Below are 18,138 nucleotides of genomic sequence, written 5' to 3'. Positions count from 1 at the left end.
AATTATATGGCTTTGGTGTAACAGAAGGCATAAGGCATAGAGATGCATTTTGAAGGAAGCAGACAGTGATTTCTAAAGCTAGCTATTTGTGGAAGTTATGAAAAGTTTAAAAGTTGTAAAAAGGGTCATAAAGTTACAGGGAAGTTAAAGCAAAGGCCAAACCACGTGGACAATTTACAGCCAGCTTGTAACTAACAAACCATTATCTTCCCCAGCCGAGGACACAGAACAGATAGTAAAAGCCTCCCTGATAAGGAATGCAGGAAGGGTATTGGGGGGGGGGGGGGGGGAGGAAGGGTCCCTTTGACTTCCTAAGCTGGTGGGCGCTCGGCATCAGTGATGGCTGAACCCCAGGTGATAATGTCCAAGCTGTCTGCGAGGACCCCTGAACTTTACCCTTCAGGTTATTCCAATTATACAGAATCCTATGAGGATGGTTATGAGGATTATCCCACTGTATCAGAATATATTTATCAGGGTTTTTTGAATCATCTTACAGAGCGGCCTGGCAGTTTTGAAACTGAAATCGAACAGTTTGCAGAGGCCCTGACTGGCTGAGTTACAAGAGCCGATGCTATGTAAGAACTTGTGGAACTAACCTACCAACAGGCCACGTAGATTCCAAACTTCTCCTACCTGGGAGCGCGCCTGTGCCATCATCTGACAATTAGCTCGCAGAATGGCAACTTCTGCCAATTGCTACTTCCAAGATGTAGGACTGATAGGAAGTTAGAGATCAAGCTGTATCTTCACCTGGAGAGCGAAGGGACGAAAGGACAGGGAACAAGAAGATGTTCTTCAGGAGTGGCTGCATGCCCTCTTTTCTAATCCTATGGATGAGAACTTGTGTGGTAAAATTTCTGAAGTTGACAGGGTCAGTTTTTGAAGATGCCTGGAGGGAAAAAGGAAAGACTGATATGGAAGAAATTATTCAGAGGATTGAAATTTTCCTGGATGCACATTGCAGCAGAGACGTAAAACAGATGTTCTTGAAGCTTGTCGAACTCTGGGCAAGTAACTAGGGTAGGATCCATTTGACCTCAACATAGAGGGAAGCAACACCTGGAAATGATCCTAACTATTTCATAAATAAACCAACATTTTATACATCTGACTAGTGACCCGGTGCACAAAATTCGTGCACATTAAAAGGGGAATAATTAGAGGAAATAATTTAATATTGCTATTTGCCCTTTCTCTATAATAGAAGTGTCAGAGATGAAAGAAAATTAGTAAAATGTACATGAAAACCTTCCTCCTGTCAGAGTCTGGGGCTCACCACAGGACTCAGAGTCAAGTCTCCACCCACCCACATGCGCCTCAAAATTGTGTGAGACCCAGACCCGGCTGCCCCTCCCCGCATTGGGCTAGATCCAGACCCAGCCAGTCCTACCCTTGTCAAGCCCTGCCGGGCAGAGGGCATAGCCTCAGGTCCCCTGGCCCAGTGCCAGGATGGGAGGGGGATGGCCTGAGGTCCCCCAGCCCAGACCAGGGCGGGGGTCATGCCTTGAGGTCCTCTGTCAAGCCCCACCAGGTGGAGGACATGGCCTGAGATCCCCTGTCAAGCCCCGCTGGGTGGGGGGCATGGCCTGAGGTCCCCCGTCAAGCCCCACCAGGCAGGGGCACAGCCTCAGGTCCCCCGGCCCAGCACCAGGAGGGGGGCACAGCCTCAGGTCCCCCGGCCCAGCACCAGGAGGGGGGCACGGCTTCAGGTCCCCCGTTAAGCCCTGCTGGGCGGGGGCATGACCTGAGTTCCCCCGACCCAGCACTGGGGGTGCACCTTGAGGTCCCTCATCAAGCCCCACTGGGTGGGGAGCATGGCCTGAGGTCCCCTGTCAAGCCCAGCCAGGCAGGGGGGGCAGCCTCAGGTCCCCTGGCCCAGTGCTGGGGTGGGGGCATGGCCTGAGGTCTCCCAGCCTGGTGCTGGGGTGGGGGGAGCAGCCTGAGATCCACCGGCTTGGCACTGGGGCGGGGGGAGCAGCCTGAGGCCCCCTAGCCTAGCACCAGGACAGGAAGCGCACCTTGAGGTCCCCCATCAAGCCCTTCTGGGTGGGGGCCGTGGCCTCAGGTCCCCTGGCCTGGCACTGGGGTGGGGGTGCGGCCTGAGGTCTGCCAGCCTGAGGCCAGGGCTGGGGGCGCAGCCTGAGGTCCCCTGTCAAGCCCTGCTGGGTGGGGGGCATGGCCTGAGGTCCCCTGTCAAGCTCCATGGTGGCGGGGGAGGTCGGAGCCTCAGGTCCCTGCTGATTGCTCGTTAAGGCTCCTTATGGGAACTTGGCCTCAGCTGTGGGTGCAGCCATCTTTGTGATGGAGTGATGGTCAATTAGCATATTCCCTCTTTATTTGATAGGATGGTGTTTCTTTCACAGCAGCTGATCCAGATTACCAAGAGAAATATCAAGAGTTACTTGAAAGAGAAGACTTTTTTCCAGATTGTGAAGAAAATGGAACAGATTTATCAGGGGCTAGTGATCCATAAATTGGATGATATTGATGATTAGAGGGACCCAGAGATAGAAGAAGCTTAAGAAAAGTTTTGTTTGGAATCAGAACATAAGTGAAAATGGTCAAGTTAAATTCCAACATATCAGTTTTATAAAGCAGTTTAGGTTATGGTGAATTAGCAGATCACAGGAAAGCAAGAAAATATGTCACTTATACCAAATTAAGGATTCTGAGTTACGCTACTAATTGTGGGAACCCTAATCAGAGTATGCCAGATGATCAAGGCCAATTTGCCATGGCATGTGTGCAGGTGAGGATGTAACTTGTTTATGTTAATGTAGCATGAGTGTCACCAATTGGCACGAGGCCTCTTCTGTGTGAGTGTGTATCACTAATTGTCATGAGGCCTCTTCTGTGTGTGTGTGTATCACCAATTGGCATGAGGCCTCTTCTGTGTGTGTGTGTATCACCAATTGGCACGAGGCCTCTTCTGTTTGAGGGTGTATCACTAATTGGCATGAGGCCTCTTCTGTGTGAGTGTGTATCACTAATTGGCACGAGGCCTCTTCTGTGTGAGTGTGTATCACTAATTGGCTCGAGGCCTCTTCAGTTTGGGTGTGTATCACCAATTGGCACGAGGCCTCTTCTGTGTGAGTGTGTATCACTAATTGGCTCGAGGCCTCTTCAGTTTGGGTGTGTATCACCAATTGGCACGAGGCCTCTTCTGTTTTGTGTATATAAGTTGCCACTGACCAGCCAGGTGGGCTGGGCTGCTTTGCACGGCTGCTTTGAAGAACTGCTTTGTCTGATGGTTCCTGTAGTAGCAACGGCTGCTCGGTCTACAATAAAGTCTCTCCTGTATGTGTCTATGACTTCTCATGTCTCTGTCTAATACCCTGTGCTCCCATGGTTAGCATAGTTGAGCATGATAGAGGAGTAAGTGCTCCAATATATGAAATAAGAAACTTTAATTTTGTTTAACACTACCTGACAAAAAAAAACTTTATTTCCTATAACTTAAAATGTGAATACACACACACACACACACACACACACACACATGCACACACACACTGAGTGGCCAGATTATTATGATCTCTGAGTGCATAATAATCTGGCCACTGTGTGTGTGTGTGTGTGTGTGTGCATCAGAGGTCTGGTGCATGAATTCGTGCATGGGTGGGGTCCAGCCAGCCTGGCCAGGGGGAGGGGACATGAGCGGTTGGCCGGCCTGCCTGCTGGTCAAACTCCTGGTCGAGGGGACAATTTGCATATTAACCTTTTATTATATAGGACTAGAGGCCCAGTGCACGAAATTCGTGCATGGGGGGGGGTGTCCCTCAGCCCAGCCTGCACCCTCTCCAATCTGGGACCCCTCGAGGGATGTCCGACTGCCCGTTTAGGCCCGATCCGGACATCCCTCTCACAATCCAGGACTGCTGGCTCCCAACTGCTCACCTGCCTGCCTTTCTGATTGCCCTTAACCGCTTCTGCCTGCCAGCCTGATCACCACCTAACCACCCCCTGCTCCCCTGCCGGCCCGATTGCTCCTAACTACCCTCCCCTGCAGGCATGGTTGTCCCTAACTCTCCTCTCCTGCAGGCCTGGTCCCCCCCAACTGCCCTCCCCTGCAGGCCTGGGTCCCCCCCCAATTGCCCTCCCCTGCAGGCCTGGTCCCCTCTCCCAACTGCCCTCCCCTGCAGGCCTGGTCCCCTCTCCCAACTGCCCTCCCCTGCAGGCCTGGGTCCCCTCCAACTGCCCTTCCCTGCAGGCCCGGTCGCCCCCAACTTCCCTCCTCTGCCGGCCTGGTCACCCCTAACTGCCCTCCCCTGCAGGCCTGGTCTCTCCTAACTGCTCTCCCCTGCAGGCCTGGGTCCCCTCCAACTGCCCTTCCCTGCAGGCCCGGTCGCCCCCAACTTCCCTCTTCTGCCGGCCTGGTCACCCCTAACTGCCCTCCCCTGCAGGCCTGGTCACCCCTAACTGCCCTCCCCTGCATGCCTGGTCCCCTGCAACTGCCCTTCCCTGCAGGCCTGTGTCCCCTCATTTCATCTTATTCTTACATATCAGGGTACAAGCCTTTGCTGTGGATGTTAAGGGGTATGTGCCAGTGTATACTAACACCAGTGTGTGTGCTGGATGGTGAGAGTGGTGGTGTCCTTGATGCTCTTTAGACCTGACCTTTATGGATCTCATGGTATTTCTATTTCCTGTGACCTGTGACGTTGGTTGTGACTCATCTTGTTGTTGTTGTTGCTGTTGTTTTTCTTTCAAAAAACACTGCATTGAAGGACAGGTAGAAAATTCTTAGAGTCTGTCCAAGGTCTAATTGAGATGCAATTCCCCACCCTCACAGCCTTTTATGGAGCAATCTTTGTTGGTACTTGTTTTCCAGATTTCCAAAGTACTCATCTCAGAGTTCAACTACCCAGAAACTACCTACTTCCATACCAACAGTAAGAGGCGAATAAGACGTGTCTGCAATAAAGACCATCAGTATCGAGGATGAGAGCTGGCATGTGGGTGCCACCTTTGTTGTGAAGCTTCAGGGAAGGGGAAGGCCAGCCTTCCAGCAGGAAGTCGAGTAACCCCAGTGGGATATCCTACCTCACGTCCTGGCAGTTGTACTGGTAGGGCTTTTCAAAGTCACAAGAAGGAGTTCTATACACATTACATTCAGTGATGGAATTTTATTGTCAGAATATGTGAGAACTTGGGGTAGGATGGAGAATTTCCTCATCAGCTGCATAATTCTTCCTGGTCCCAGAGCTTCAGAGCTGAAATGATCAAGATCAGCAAAATTACTGAATAATCAAAGCACCGAGAAGTCATGTGCCTTCCAAAGGAAAGTGTTTGAGTCAACTTTTGGCTTCTCACTCTGGGGTTCCCCAACTAGAAGTGGTTCCCAGCAACTCACCTCTTTGATGGACAGCTTCTCTAGCATCAGGGATTTTCAACCTGAGGCTTTGGGGATTCCTGAACCCCGTAGGAATTATTTGCCTGAAGGAGGGTCTGTCCATATGTGCATTTTCTGACCCATGTCTCTGTGCAGAGAGAAAGTTTTAACTATCCCCAAGAGGGTTTTCAGTATTTCTAGTGTTGACTCAGACCCAATCAACAGCAGTATGAAAGCAAATCAAAAAAAGCATCCAAATGCGATTATTCAATCACAAAGATGAGATGGGTGACAAGAACCTGTGTTGCTTTTTTCATCAGTTATGTGAAGTCAAATCCCCTTACCTCTTACTGCAACCATTCCCTTTCATAGCCAGGGGTCTGCCTGGTTGGTGAGTTAGAGAAAATGGGAGGGAGATGTGGGTGCTGGTGGCTTTGGAGCAATGTCGTATGTGCTGCACATATTCAACCTGATGTCATTCGTTCTGCACGTGGATTAGTCAGCAGCACCTAAGGTAACTGAAGTCAGAAAACAAGTTCATGTCATCAGGCTTTCAGTTCAGTGGCAGTGAAGGGTTTAGAGAGTGGATAACATGAGTATGTCTAAGGGCCTTACAATTTTTTAAGGCAAATGTGCTGGGAACAGGGATGATCACTGTTCTAGTCAACTCCATTGCTATCAAGGATCATCTCTAATTTTTGTAACCTTTCTAGTGAATATTAATGTAATTTGTAAGAAATACTTTTTTTTTTTTTTTTTTTGCTGGAGAACTTGGTTAATCAGGGTATTTATTGGCAAAGGAGAAGAGGGCACAGGTGAGATGCTTCGGAAGCATTTGAAAGTAGACGTGCCAGAGCCTCTGCCTAACACGTTAGCAGCCTTGGTGTCAGTGTGCACAGCTCCCGTGGGAAGCCCTAGGTCAGGAGCAGAGAGCTGCTTGTCCGAGCCAGGTCCCCCGACTCTAACAGTCCCCACGCACGACCAGCTCAGAAAGGTCTGTTCTCAAAGCATGTGGCTAGCGGGTCTTAAAGGAGTCCTAGCAGTTCTAATGTCATGTAAGGTGGGCAGAGCCCATGTGTGGAGTCTCAAACATCCCAGAAATATCAGAGAGAACTGCATAGTTACACAAAGAAAAGGAAAGAGCCTGCAAGAAAGAGAAATAGTTGTGATGCGCTGTAAACATCCAATATTCAACATGACCCGGAATTTCAGCCCCAGAAGCTAGGTGGACAGGCCTCCCGCCTGACCTCCATCCCTGGCGAGACACAGGCACTGACGGGCGCCAGTTCCTCCAAGACCCCCTGGGGGGAGGAACAAGACAAAATTTCTACCTCCCTTTAAAGGACTTAACAGATCAACCCCAAATGCAGCAACGCTTCTAGGCATTTCTAAAAAAGTAAAAACGTTGGGAAGTCTATTCACACTGGGAAATAAGGGATGCAAAGGGCTCTCGCCTGGAAAATACAAATGAAGAAGACTTGGCTGTTCCAGGCCAGGTGAGGCCAGGAGAGGCCAGGTGAGGCCAGGAGAGGCCAGGTGAGGCCAGGTCAGTCCAGGAGAGGCCAGGTGAGGCCAGGTGAGGCCAGGAGAGGCCAGGTGAGGCCAGAAGAGGTCAGGTGAGGCCAGGAGAGGCCAGGTGAGGCCAGGAGAGGCCAGGTCAGACCAGAAGAGGCCAGGAGGGGTCAGGTCAGAGTCCAGGGCAGCTCTGCTGGGAAGGAGGCCCAGCCTTGGGGTGGGGGTCCAGGAAGTAGTGAACATATGGAGGCCACCTCTGTCAAAAGCTGCCCAAGGCTGTGAGAAGCCACCAGCCAATCACACCTAGGCATGACTCTCTGACCCGAGAACCAGGGCCCGATGCGGTGTAGGTGACCAGCAGACACCCAGGGCTGGGGGCCACAGCACCGGGACCACTTCCTTCCAGCGAGGCCCAGGCTCCATTAAGACTGTTTATGCAGCACCAGGAACGCTGTCCTCTGATGATCTTCGGTGAGTGAAGGGGTGGGTCAGGGGCCCTTGGAAAAACCGAGCCAAGGCTCCCATAGGGACGCCCGCCTGGCCAGCACGCCTCCTCCTACTGGGGATGCCCGGCCTTGGACAGCTGGTCACGGCTCGCACCACCCACCCGAGAGGCACAAAAAGGAGTCACACCCAGATCTCTCTAGAAAATTGTCAAACGCAGGTTTCCTCGCACCGCCATGCTTCCTCGCCGTGGCGGTTCGTTTCCTCTGGCGACACTGTAAAATCCCGCTTCCTCCAGCTGTCCACGTCTCGGGTCATCAGCCCGGCCCCAATCCCGTGGGATCGCTGTCGATTGACAGGCACCTGTTTCACCTTCGTCCAGGTCGGGGTCGGCCTGGCACGGACGGTCCAGGACAGGTTGGGGATCCCGGAGCAGCGTCCGCCGGGTGGTGAGCAGGTACGTGCCGCCAGGAGAAGGGCCCGCTTGGCTAAGCGCCGGCCCCCAGCCCCTCCCGAGACCTCCCGGCGGCTGTGGAAGCGGCAGTGATTCCCCGCCGCCATCCCAGCGAGCCAGCCACCTGTGAGGACTACTCTTAATTTTCATCCTTTGAGAAAGCGGGACTCTTTTTTTTTTTTTCCCCTAAGGAAGTGAAAATTCATCTTACTCAAAAGTATCTTTAGGGCTTTCATTTGCATTTTCTGCACTTGTTTTAGGGGATTTTTTTTAAAAAAAATGTTTATCACTATCAGGTCTTTTATTACAATATTCTATCCTTTAAGGTGGAAAAAGCCAATATTTCAATAACATGCTCTATATAATCTTAAGTAAAGTTCCTATATAAATAATATGTTCTAGCCCTGGCTGGTGTGGCTCACCGGTTAGAGCATCGGTGGTCACACCAAAGAGTCTGGGTTCAATTCCTGGTCAAGGGCATGCACCTGACTTGCAGGTTAAGTCCCCAGCCGTCAGGGCATGAGCAGGAGGCAAACAATCGATGTCTCTCTCTCATATAGCTGTTTCTCCCTCCCCTCCCGCCCTCTCTTCCACTCTCTCTAAAAATCAATGGGAAAAATATCCTCAGGTGAGGATTAACAAAAAAGAGTGTAATAGATCGTAGGAAAGGCATGTAAAGCACGATGATTGCATTTTACTTTGCTCTTTGGAGTTGGACGGGGCGAAGACAATGCTTTCATTGAAACAAGAAAACCCTGTGAAGAAAGACAAGTCAACACAACCAGCTGGCATTATGTTTAACTTCTCAGGCTTTTAAAAAAAAAATGGTTTTGGCTCTGCTTCTGGCCTTTTATATTGTTGTTTATTTGGTTCTCAGAAGGCTCGGTTCTTTTTGTTTTATTTGCATACACATCCTCTTTGTTTGAAGAACTTTCATTAAATTATCTTGTCCGGTCCACCAAACTGCTTTACACAGCCCTTGCTGCCTAGGCTGCCAGACCCATGGCAAACCAAGAGGTCCCGAAGGAATGTGTGCTGGACCTTTTGAGACATGGATCTGGTGAGTGTTAGGGTCGCCAAAGGAGGAACACACGAGGCCAAAGTGGTAAGGGATTGCAAATGTGTTAGGTCATCTGGATACCAGATGGGCTGAGCCCCAAAATGCTGCCAGCACCCAGAGATGGGGAGTCAGAGGTTTCTAAAGGACTCTAGGGGGTCTTTTTCTGGGCAGAGAATTCTCTGTGCAGGTCTGGATTCTGGGAAACTCCGGAGGGGAGAGAGAATGGTCTTAGCAGGTGGAATGTGGTCTAAGGAAGTGGAATGTCCATTGTGAAGTGGCCTAAAGGTCAGTTCCCAGGGGAGGGGGTATCGATTCAATTATTTTTCAATTACAGTTACTGTCAATATTATTTTGTATTGGTTTCAGTTGTACAGCATAGTGGCTATACAATTATGTACTTTACAGCCTGCTGCGTATTTCCAGTCCCCCAAACTCCATGTCCTCTGGCAACCACTAGTCTGCTCTCTGTGTCTATGAGTCTGTTTCAGATTTGTTTATTGATTTTGTTCTTTAGATCCCACATATAAGTAAAATCATATGGTGTTTGTTTTTCTCTGGTTTATTTAACTGAGCATAATACCATTTAGGTCCATCCATGCTGTTGCAAATGGTAAGATTTCATTATTTTTATTGCCATAGTAATATTCCATTTTATATATGTACCACAGCTTTTTTATCCACTTGTCTAAAGATGGGCACTTGGATTGCTTCCATATCCTGTCTATTGTAATAACACTGTAATGAACATAGACATGCATATATTCTTTCAAATTAATGTTTTGGGTTTCTTTGGAGAAATCCCCTGAAGTAAAATTGCTGGGTCATAATAGTTACCATGATTAATGATTTTTCTCCTACATAACCCAGCCCTGGAAGCCACTAGGGAGCCAGGTTTTGTGTGTGTGTGTTGTGTGTGTGTGTGTGTGTGTGTGTGTGTGTGTGTTTTATTTCAGAGGAGAAGGTAGAGGGAGAGAGAGATAGAAACATCAACGATGAGAGAGAATCACTGGTTGGCTGCCTCTTGCATGGCCCTCACTGAGAATCGAACCTGCAACCTGGACATGTGCCCTTGATCGGAATCGAATCCAGTACCCTTCAGTCCACAGGCCAACGCTCTATCCACTGAGCCAAACTAGTCAGGGCAAGCCAGGTCTTTGAGTACTTGCTTACCTGTGACTCCAGGCTTGGTGCCATTTCCTCAACTTATAAACCTTTATTTTCCTGGCTACTGTAAACTCCTGTTCACCTTTGATTGGGCTTTGATGTGCTCAGGCAAATAAACACCTTTAGTTCAGTAACTCTGAAACCTAGAAGATTTCAGCCTAGGAAGCCAGTGTACTGTAGAGAATGAGGGGAAAGAGGCAGGCAGGGCAGCACCAGGTAGACCCCTGTAGGCCCCATCTTAGTTCTCCTCACTTCCTCAGAGGGCCAGAAGAAACAAAGGATCATGGTAGCCTACAAGGAGCAGAAAGCTCTCCCTGTGCCCCTGGAGTGCCCGTCCCTGGGATCCCTTTGCTTTGTAAGGTACAACATTCAGTAATGGAAGAGGAGGAAGTGACCACTTTCTGAGATACATTCATTTTTTTCAAAAACAAAATTTGAAGATCTATGTAAAACAAAAATATTTCATGGCCAAAAGCTCTTCTGAATGAAAGGGTTTATTGAGCCTAATGCTAGCCAGACAATGACCAGGTGCCCAGGCATGCATACAGTATGAACCACCAGCAACAGTGCTAGGTGGGAAGACAAACATACAGATGTGAGAAACACGCTCACCTGTCCAAACTCAAATAATGGACTCAGACACGAAGTACAAAACTTTTAACGGAGGTCTTGCAAGATGAGGTGTCTGGTAGGTAGGCACACCCAGGGCAGTTACAAAAAGCAATTTATCCCTAGTGTGTGAGTCCCTCCCCTGGTTCCTCATTGGCTGAGTACTATGGGGTGCACATTCTTTCCTGGACATCGCCTAAGTTTCATTATTTCCTATTGATATGGGATTTTTGGACCGGGACACACAGTGTTCCCCTGGGCAGGATGGTTCCCCGGATTCTTTGTCCATCGGAGTCAAAGAATGAATCCACGGACAGAAGATGGTATAGCAAAGGTGGAGATTTATTGAAGAACAAGTACAGATTCCCATGTGGCGAAGGGGAAGGAGTCCTGCTGACTTCCTGTTTCCATGGTTTATAAAGGTTGCAAGTCCGTGTGTCCTGATATCCCTTCTGATTGGCCAATATTTCCTTTTGAACTGGTTACTATAGTAACTTCTGAGCTCAAAGGTCAAACCTCACATGGGACATGTAATGCCCTCCTCGCTCATTGTCCTCCTATTCCCTCTGGGCTTTCTTCCTCCTTTTTTATTTTGTAAATATAGATCTTTTGGCTACTCCCAGTTCTCTTGTCTTATGTAAATATAACTGTTGCCTCTTCCTTGTCTTATGGAAATGTAATTATTGCTGCTCCCTAGTCTTATGGAAATGTAACTTCTCCCAGTCTCCCTTGTCTTATGGAAATGTACCCTTTTGCAACTCTGTAGCCCTGTGTTTTTTTCCATGGACCTCCAATTCCAAAAATTCCCTAAACCTGCCTATATCCCCCTAAAATTCCTATGTCACTATTGGGTTATTTAAAAAGTGGGCTGTAGGCCCTAGCTGGTTTGGCTCAACGGATAGAGCGGCAGCCTGCGGACTGAGGGGTCCCAGGTTCGATTCCGGCCAAGGGCACATGCCCGGGTTGCGGGCTCGATCCCCAGTAGGGGGCGTGCAGGAGGCAGCCAATCAATGATTCTCTCTCATCATTGATGTTTCTATCTCTCTCTCTCCCTCTTTCTTCCTCTCTAAAATCAATAAAATATATTTTTTTTAAAAAGTGGGCTGTGGGCTTTTTAGTTGTTTCCACCTCCCTTTGAATTTTTGTGACGGGACAGCTTCCTGGGGTATGTGCTCTCTGACATGTGTACAGTCTTTACCCACTTCCTCATTTCATTGTGATCCCTCCTCCCCCTATTGGTTAGCTCCTTCTAACATCCTGTTTGCCTGGGGGCTCCAGGTGCAGGAGCTTTGTCACACCCGTAGACCACCATGCGATAATTTCCCATTCTAGGTTAAAATGCCTTGCCTTGAAAATGGACCACCTCTGGCTTTATTTCTAATACCCATCATCCTGGGGTTGGTGGTCTTTTTATATACCTCAAGGAAGGGGAAGAAAGATATTAATTATTTTTAAAGAATATGCATTGGCTGCCCTAACTGGTTTGGCTCAGTGGGTAGAGCATTGGCCCTCTGACTGAAGGGTTCCAGGTTTGATTCCAGTCAAGAGCACATACCTTGGTTCTAGGCTGAATCCCCGGCCCTGGTCAGGGCTCGTGCAAGAGGCAACCAATAGATGTGTCTCTCTCACATCAATGTTTTTCTCTCTCTCCCTTCCCTTCCATTCTCTCTAAAAATCAATGGAAAAATATTCTCAGGAGAGGATTTACAATAATAATAAGAAGAATGTGCATTGGCTACAAATAAGAGGGGTGAGAATAGGTTAATTGGGAATAATTCTGGGATAGGTTTGGATTGGTTGTAGATGAGTCTGAAAAGTTCATGCATAAGCAAGAAGCAGAAGTGCCTCAGAGTTGCTGGCACCTGGCTATTCTCTCTTGAAAATCATGGAAATAGTCACCTGGAAGTTAATTCAAAGTTTCAACACAGATTCAGGAATGTAAGCAATTTTTTGTTGATTTGCCCTTCAGTTGTTAATTGATTGACCTCTTGTTTCTTTTTCCACATTCTGGCCTGTTGTAATTTAATTTAGTTCATCTCAGAATTTTCTCCTTATCATGTATGTTAACGAAAAAACCATTGAAACCTGTAAAGAATTTTAGTGAGTTTATTTGAGCCAAAATGTCGACATATGCCGGGAAGCAGAACCTCAATGAATTGAGATAATGCTCCGAAGAAATGGTAGGTTACATCTGTATTTATACATTGCCATCAAAGGCGGGACATAGGTCGGCTACATGAAACTCATTGGTGATGGATTAAGGAGGTGGGATAAAGTCAACCGGTGGGAAACCCCTGGGATTGGATAAAAAGCAAAATGATGGACACATACTTAGGTGGGTACAGGAACAATTAACATGATAATGAAGGAATTTGAAGTATCTATCCTGGCGCCCACCACATTTGGTTGTGCCCCAGGGGCTCCAGCAAAAGAAGGAAGTTACAAGTTACCCAGACATCTCACAGACATCTCACAGATATGTTATCTTAGAGGCAAAAAGGCAAATGGGCTCAGGAAAGATCTAAGTTGATCTTTGTCAGGGAAGATATCGGACTAGGACATGACTACCCACTATAACCTGTTTGTAGTTAAATATTTAATTTTCAAACCATCCTTTGTGGTTATTTCAGGTCTCTGAGTTTGCAAGACTGCCACGTAGGCCTCCCCTGAGCTTGTCAGGTTAGCATGTGGCTCCTTTCGTTCACATGTAGTTGGCTTTATTAAGTAACAGCATGGCCTGCAACCTCTCAAAATCCGGGACCCCTTGGGGGATGTCAGAGAGCCGGTTTCGGCAGACCCCCGCAGGCCAGGCGGAGAGACCCCACCGGTGCACGAATCCATGCAGCAGGCTCTAATATGCATATAAGATCTTTGGTTACTCTCTTCCTGCCCTCCCTCCTCCCCGCTTCCCTCTGAGATTCATCACTCTATTCCATGTTTCCATGCTTGTGGTTTCTGCTCCTGCATTGAGCGTCTGCCCGCTGTTGGTCAGCGCACATCATAGCTACCGGCCAGTTGGTTGGTCACTTAGGCTTTTATATATAAAAATTCCTGAATCAGGCAGTAAATACTCTCAGAGGTCATACAAAATGGAAGCTTTTTATATACAGAGAGATGGGGCAAGCAAGCTGTTAACAAAAGAAAAGGAAGGATTACTTTAGACCAGGTCCTGGAGAAAGGGAGCAGCAGGGGTCTTTATCATGCAGATTGCCTCTTCTTCCCCTGGATGGGGGAGAGGGAGGGAGAGGGCCCACATGATAGATTACCTCCTTCAAGTTTACCAGAAAATTCCATGCTGGTAATTAACTTCTGGGAAGGGTTAAAAATGCAGTTAGGTTAGATATTAAATCTAGGTTTGGTATCTTGGGCTTTAGCACAAGTGATGCCTTTTAGGGCTTGTGATTTTCTCTTGTGTAAGTTAGAGAATGTTCCAATGTAAAGTAGTACACCTCATAATTTAAAAAATGCCTTTGCCTTTTCACACAGCAAAACCATTTCTAGAAACGTCTCCCGCAGAAACAAAATTACCAATACTAAAATGTGGAATATAAAGATTTTACTGTGGCATTGATTCTAATACCAAAAACAACATTAAGAAATGGAAACAATCTGAATAAAGCCCAGCAATAGGAAAATGGATAAATAAAATATGGTACCTATATGAAATGGATTTTTAAAAATGTATTGTATCTGTATTTGTATATGTTGTCAGTCTAGGGCATCCAGAACTTCCTCCATCATGATTTTCTTGCAGCCAATGAGATTGCGCTTATGAAATGTATTTACAGATGTTCATGGATTTTAGGAGAATGACTCACCCAAATGGCCTCTCAGACTTGGTAGTAATGGAGTGGGTTATTGTCCAGGGAGTTAATACTGATTTCTTTCAGGTGATAGCAGAGGAGCTTAAGTTGCCTTTTAATCTGTTTATACAGATTGCCTGGTGGTGGTTGAGATTCTCTGAGCCCTGTACGCAGAGGTGAGTGGAGTAAGGAGAGTGGAGCTTTCTCTGAAAGATGTCTGTGTGTCCCACTGAAACCAAAATGTGGGTTTTTGAGTTTGAGTTCATTGTCTTGTGAAACTGAAGAATGAAGTCGAGGACAAAAATGGTTCGTGGAACCGAAGTTTATTGAGAGAAGCCAGTCCTGGAAAAGGTGCCGCTGGGGTTGGGGGAGCGGCCCAGTGTCCAGAGCTTCCTTTCCATGTTACAATCGAGAATAGTTCAGCATCCGAGCTCATTAAAGTCTATTAGTCCATGTGTGGAGATGGGCGATGGGCGGGGGGGATGTGCTTCTCCACAACAGGAACACCAGGTTTCCATCAGGAACATCAGGAATCCATTGTGCACTGCCCGGGGGAATGAGGGGGAGAGAAGAGGAAGTGCGCCTGCTTTTTTAAATGTTAGTTCCTGATTGGTCCTTTTAACGAATTTTGCCTTAGCAACATCCTTGGGATTGGTTTATACATATTACTGCCTTGTGATTGGTTACCTGCACACTGTCTGTCTTAGCAATATCCACACATTTAAAAGTTCATGCCTCCTGTGCCCACCCTTCCTTCCCCACCCAGTTGGGAGTGTCTCAGTAACTCCGCCTAGTTGGGTTCCTGGGTTTTACTTTCCCTTCCCGCGGTCCTGCCCCTATCTACCTGGCTTCCTTCTGTCTCCTCACCATTTTGTGGTCTTGCTGGTGGGAAGCATGTTCTTTCATGGGATCGCAAGGAAAGCATTCCAGGGACCCCTACGGGAGATTGTGGCATGGTAAGATAGCTTTGTGGCGCCAGATGCAAAACAGAAGCAGTGAAAATAGAAGGCCGCCCCAAGGAGAGCCCCTGGGTTCCCGATGTCTCATCTCCATCTGTCCCCCCATGGAAGAAGTTCAGCCTTGTCTTCATTAAGGCCAAAACAGAGGCCAAGGTCTAAAGATCTGTGCCATTGATTCTAAAGCCTTTAGCACCATCGGCTAGCTTGTTTTTCCGGCTGTGCCTTGGCTGAGGCCCACTTTAGGAGGCTGCAGTGGCCACTGGGCTGCAGGTGACTGCTAGTCCCACATGGCTGCTATGGAGAGAAGGCACTAATGAATGAGTGAGTGGAGTGACCCTGTGTTACCCTGCAGGTGAGAGAGTTTTTCGTTAGCTGGGATTACATTATCTTTGGTTTGGGAAGGACCAGGTGCTTTTTCAAAAACAAACAAACACAATTTTCAAGCTTTTGCAGGCTACTGATGGGTCCACCCCTAACCAACCCATTCTTTCCACAGGCTAGACTGACAGACCTCTGTAGTCCCATTTTGGGTCCTACTATGCATGTGCTTATCTCCCCCTTCATTGTTCCTTCCCTTCCCCCAGGGATCTGTGGGGAACTGACTGGTGGTTCCTTTGGGAGTGTGTGCTGCTGTACGTTCCTGAGGAAGCCAGCAGGCTTCTGTTCCCTCATTGATTATGCTTAGTCATGTCTGTTTCCCTTTTCTCTCTTCCTTTATTAATATCTAGCTACCGATGCTGTACGTTCCTGAGGAAGCCAGCAGGCTTCTGTTCCCTCGTTGATTATGCTTAGTCATGTGTTTCCCTTTTCTCTCTTCCTTTATTAATATCTAGCTACCGACACTAACAGTGGGCCAGCCTCTGCTGAAAGACATGACCTTCCTTACACTTATTCTCTGCCACCCTTCAGCCACCATCTTCTATCCCGAGGTGCATTGCCAGAAACAAATCAGTTTCACTAAAAAGATAGATGTTGACAGGAAGCCAGGAAGGCTGGTCAACAACCTTAATTGCTCTAACCACTCACCCTTTAGTTGAGATATTGTTAGCTGAAGCAGCCTCCACCTTTGTTTGTCCCATGTAAGTTTTTGTTATTTCCTGCCTAAGGGCTACATGTATATTTCTGTTTATCTTGCCTAAGATGTTTTCCCCAAAGCCTCAATAAAAGGGATGGCAGAGCCAGAGCAGTGAGTTAGTTCTCCCACTAGAGGTGGACTACTGCCTGGCCCCCCATTTCGCCAAATTGAATTTCTTCAAGTCTCTATTCATTTGTGTGCGGCCCTTCTCCAGAACTCGAACCCTGAACCGGAACCCTGGACCACGCTGGACGTGGAAAGGGATTCCTACAGTGCATTGCACTAATAAACCAGAATCCTGGGTCTTAGTTTCCCTTTGACAACAGACGTGATAGGTAGCCTTGAGTTAATCACTCCGTGGCTAAGGTATGCATCTGTACATTGAGCATAAGGATACTATTTTCATATCTCTCTAAAGGCAGAGAAGTGAACAGGTAGTCCTCCCAATTTTAACTTTTATTTTGCCCAACTTTATTTTTCTGCTTTTTTCTTGTCATCTTCTTTCTGGTGTTCCTACCTTTTATATACAGGGCATTCTAGATATCCCATTATAACCTGAAATTGAGGTGTACAGAACTAAGCTCAGTAGTGCATGCTAGAAACCATTTGCCATGAAGTTTATAACTAGAGAGAAGTAATAAGGGTGACTGCATGTTTTATGTCTCTATGTTCCTGACAACTAAGATAAGGACCCAAGGATAAGATCTCATAAAGGTAAAAGAGAAAAGGAACAGGTTCAGGTGTGCACATGACAACTTCAATGCAATCACCTGATATCCATTTCACAGTCCATTCAGTCTAAGTATTTACAACCTTCCATACAGATACGAATTTTGGATAAACATCATCAGAGAGGTTGTTAAAACCGTGGGAGCAGATGAGATTCTTTAGGAAAAGTGTGGTGAGTAGAAGAGCAAGTGCAAAGGTGATTGTGCTTGGACTGTAAAGGTGAATAGATACAGTGAAGGAGCCTGAGAAGCAACCGATAGGGGGGAGAAAGAAGACTGGAAGAGCTTGGTGTCCCGAGGCCACGAAAGGAGAAAGGCTATGTTGGTGGTGGTGGGTGGGAGCGGAGGCGTGGTCAATAGGGCCAAATCCAGCATGGAAATACAGCAATTGAAGCTTAAAAAACACCCATTGGTTCTAGAATTAGCAGGTCACTGGTGATTTTAGGAATAGCAGTTTCACTATAGAGTGAGTACAGAGCACATTTTAGTTGGTTAAAAAATAAAGGAGGGGGAAAAAGGCTGGATTAGAAGACGTGAACAGAGATGTCAGTTGCTACAAAGGGGTCCTTTTTATTTTTTAATGGAGACTTTTTGAACTTACCCGATGGCTTGAAGGAAAGAACTACAACGAGGGAAGTTAAAGTGGATCAAGTAGGTTTTTGAAGGAGTGAGAGAGAAAACTTTTTCTCTTGTGATAAAACGTATCTTAGTTTGGATTAAGAAGCAGACACCAAGATGTAATTGATATGTAAGAGAGTCATTGGGAAAAATATTTTTGAAGGATAAGAAGGGGGCAAGAGAAAGTGAGGAGACTCTTTACAACAAAATGGAGCTCTGACACCTGTGAAGAAAGGGGGATCAGGCAGGACGCATTTCAGCAGTAGCACAGTTCCAAGGAAGTTTTGGGCAGGCCTACGGAGGGCCAAAGTCTCTAGTTAAAGAGTCCCATGTCCCACAGGAATGGGCCTGCTAATATTCCCTCAGCGCTCTGT

At 47.4% G+C, this 18,138-nt stretch overlaps 1 pseudogene; it reads left to right on the top strand.

Annotated features, from left to right (window-relative positions):
- The first annotated feature begins 339 nt into the window (after positions 1-339).
- LOC103295956 (polyadenylate-binding protein-interacting protein 1-like) lies at positions 340-2,558 on the top strand (annotated as a pseudogene).
- The last annotated feature ends 15,580 nt before the right edge of the window (positions 2,559-18,138 follow it).

This window comes from Eptesicus fuscus, chromosome 14 (genome assembly GCF_027574615.1).
Source record: "Eptesicus fuscus isolate TK198812 chromosome 14, DD_ASM_mEF_20220401, whole genome shotgun sequence".
NCBI lineage: Eukaryota > Metazoa > Chordata > Mammalia > Chiroptera > Vespertilionidae > Eptesicus > Eptesicus fuscus.
Note: the sequence above shows the minus strand (reverse complement) of the source record. Positions and strands in the feature narration are given on the sequence as shown.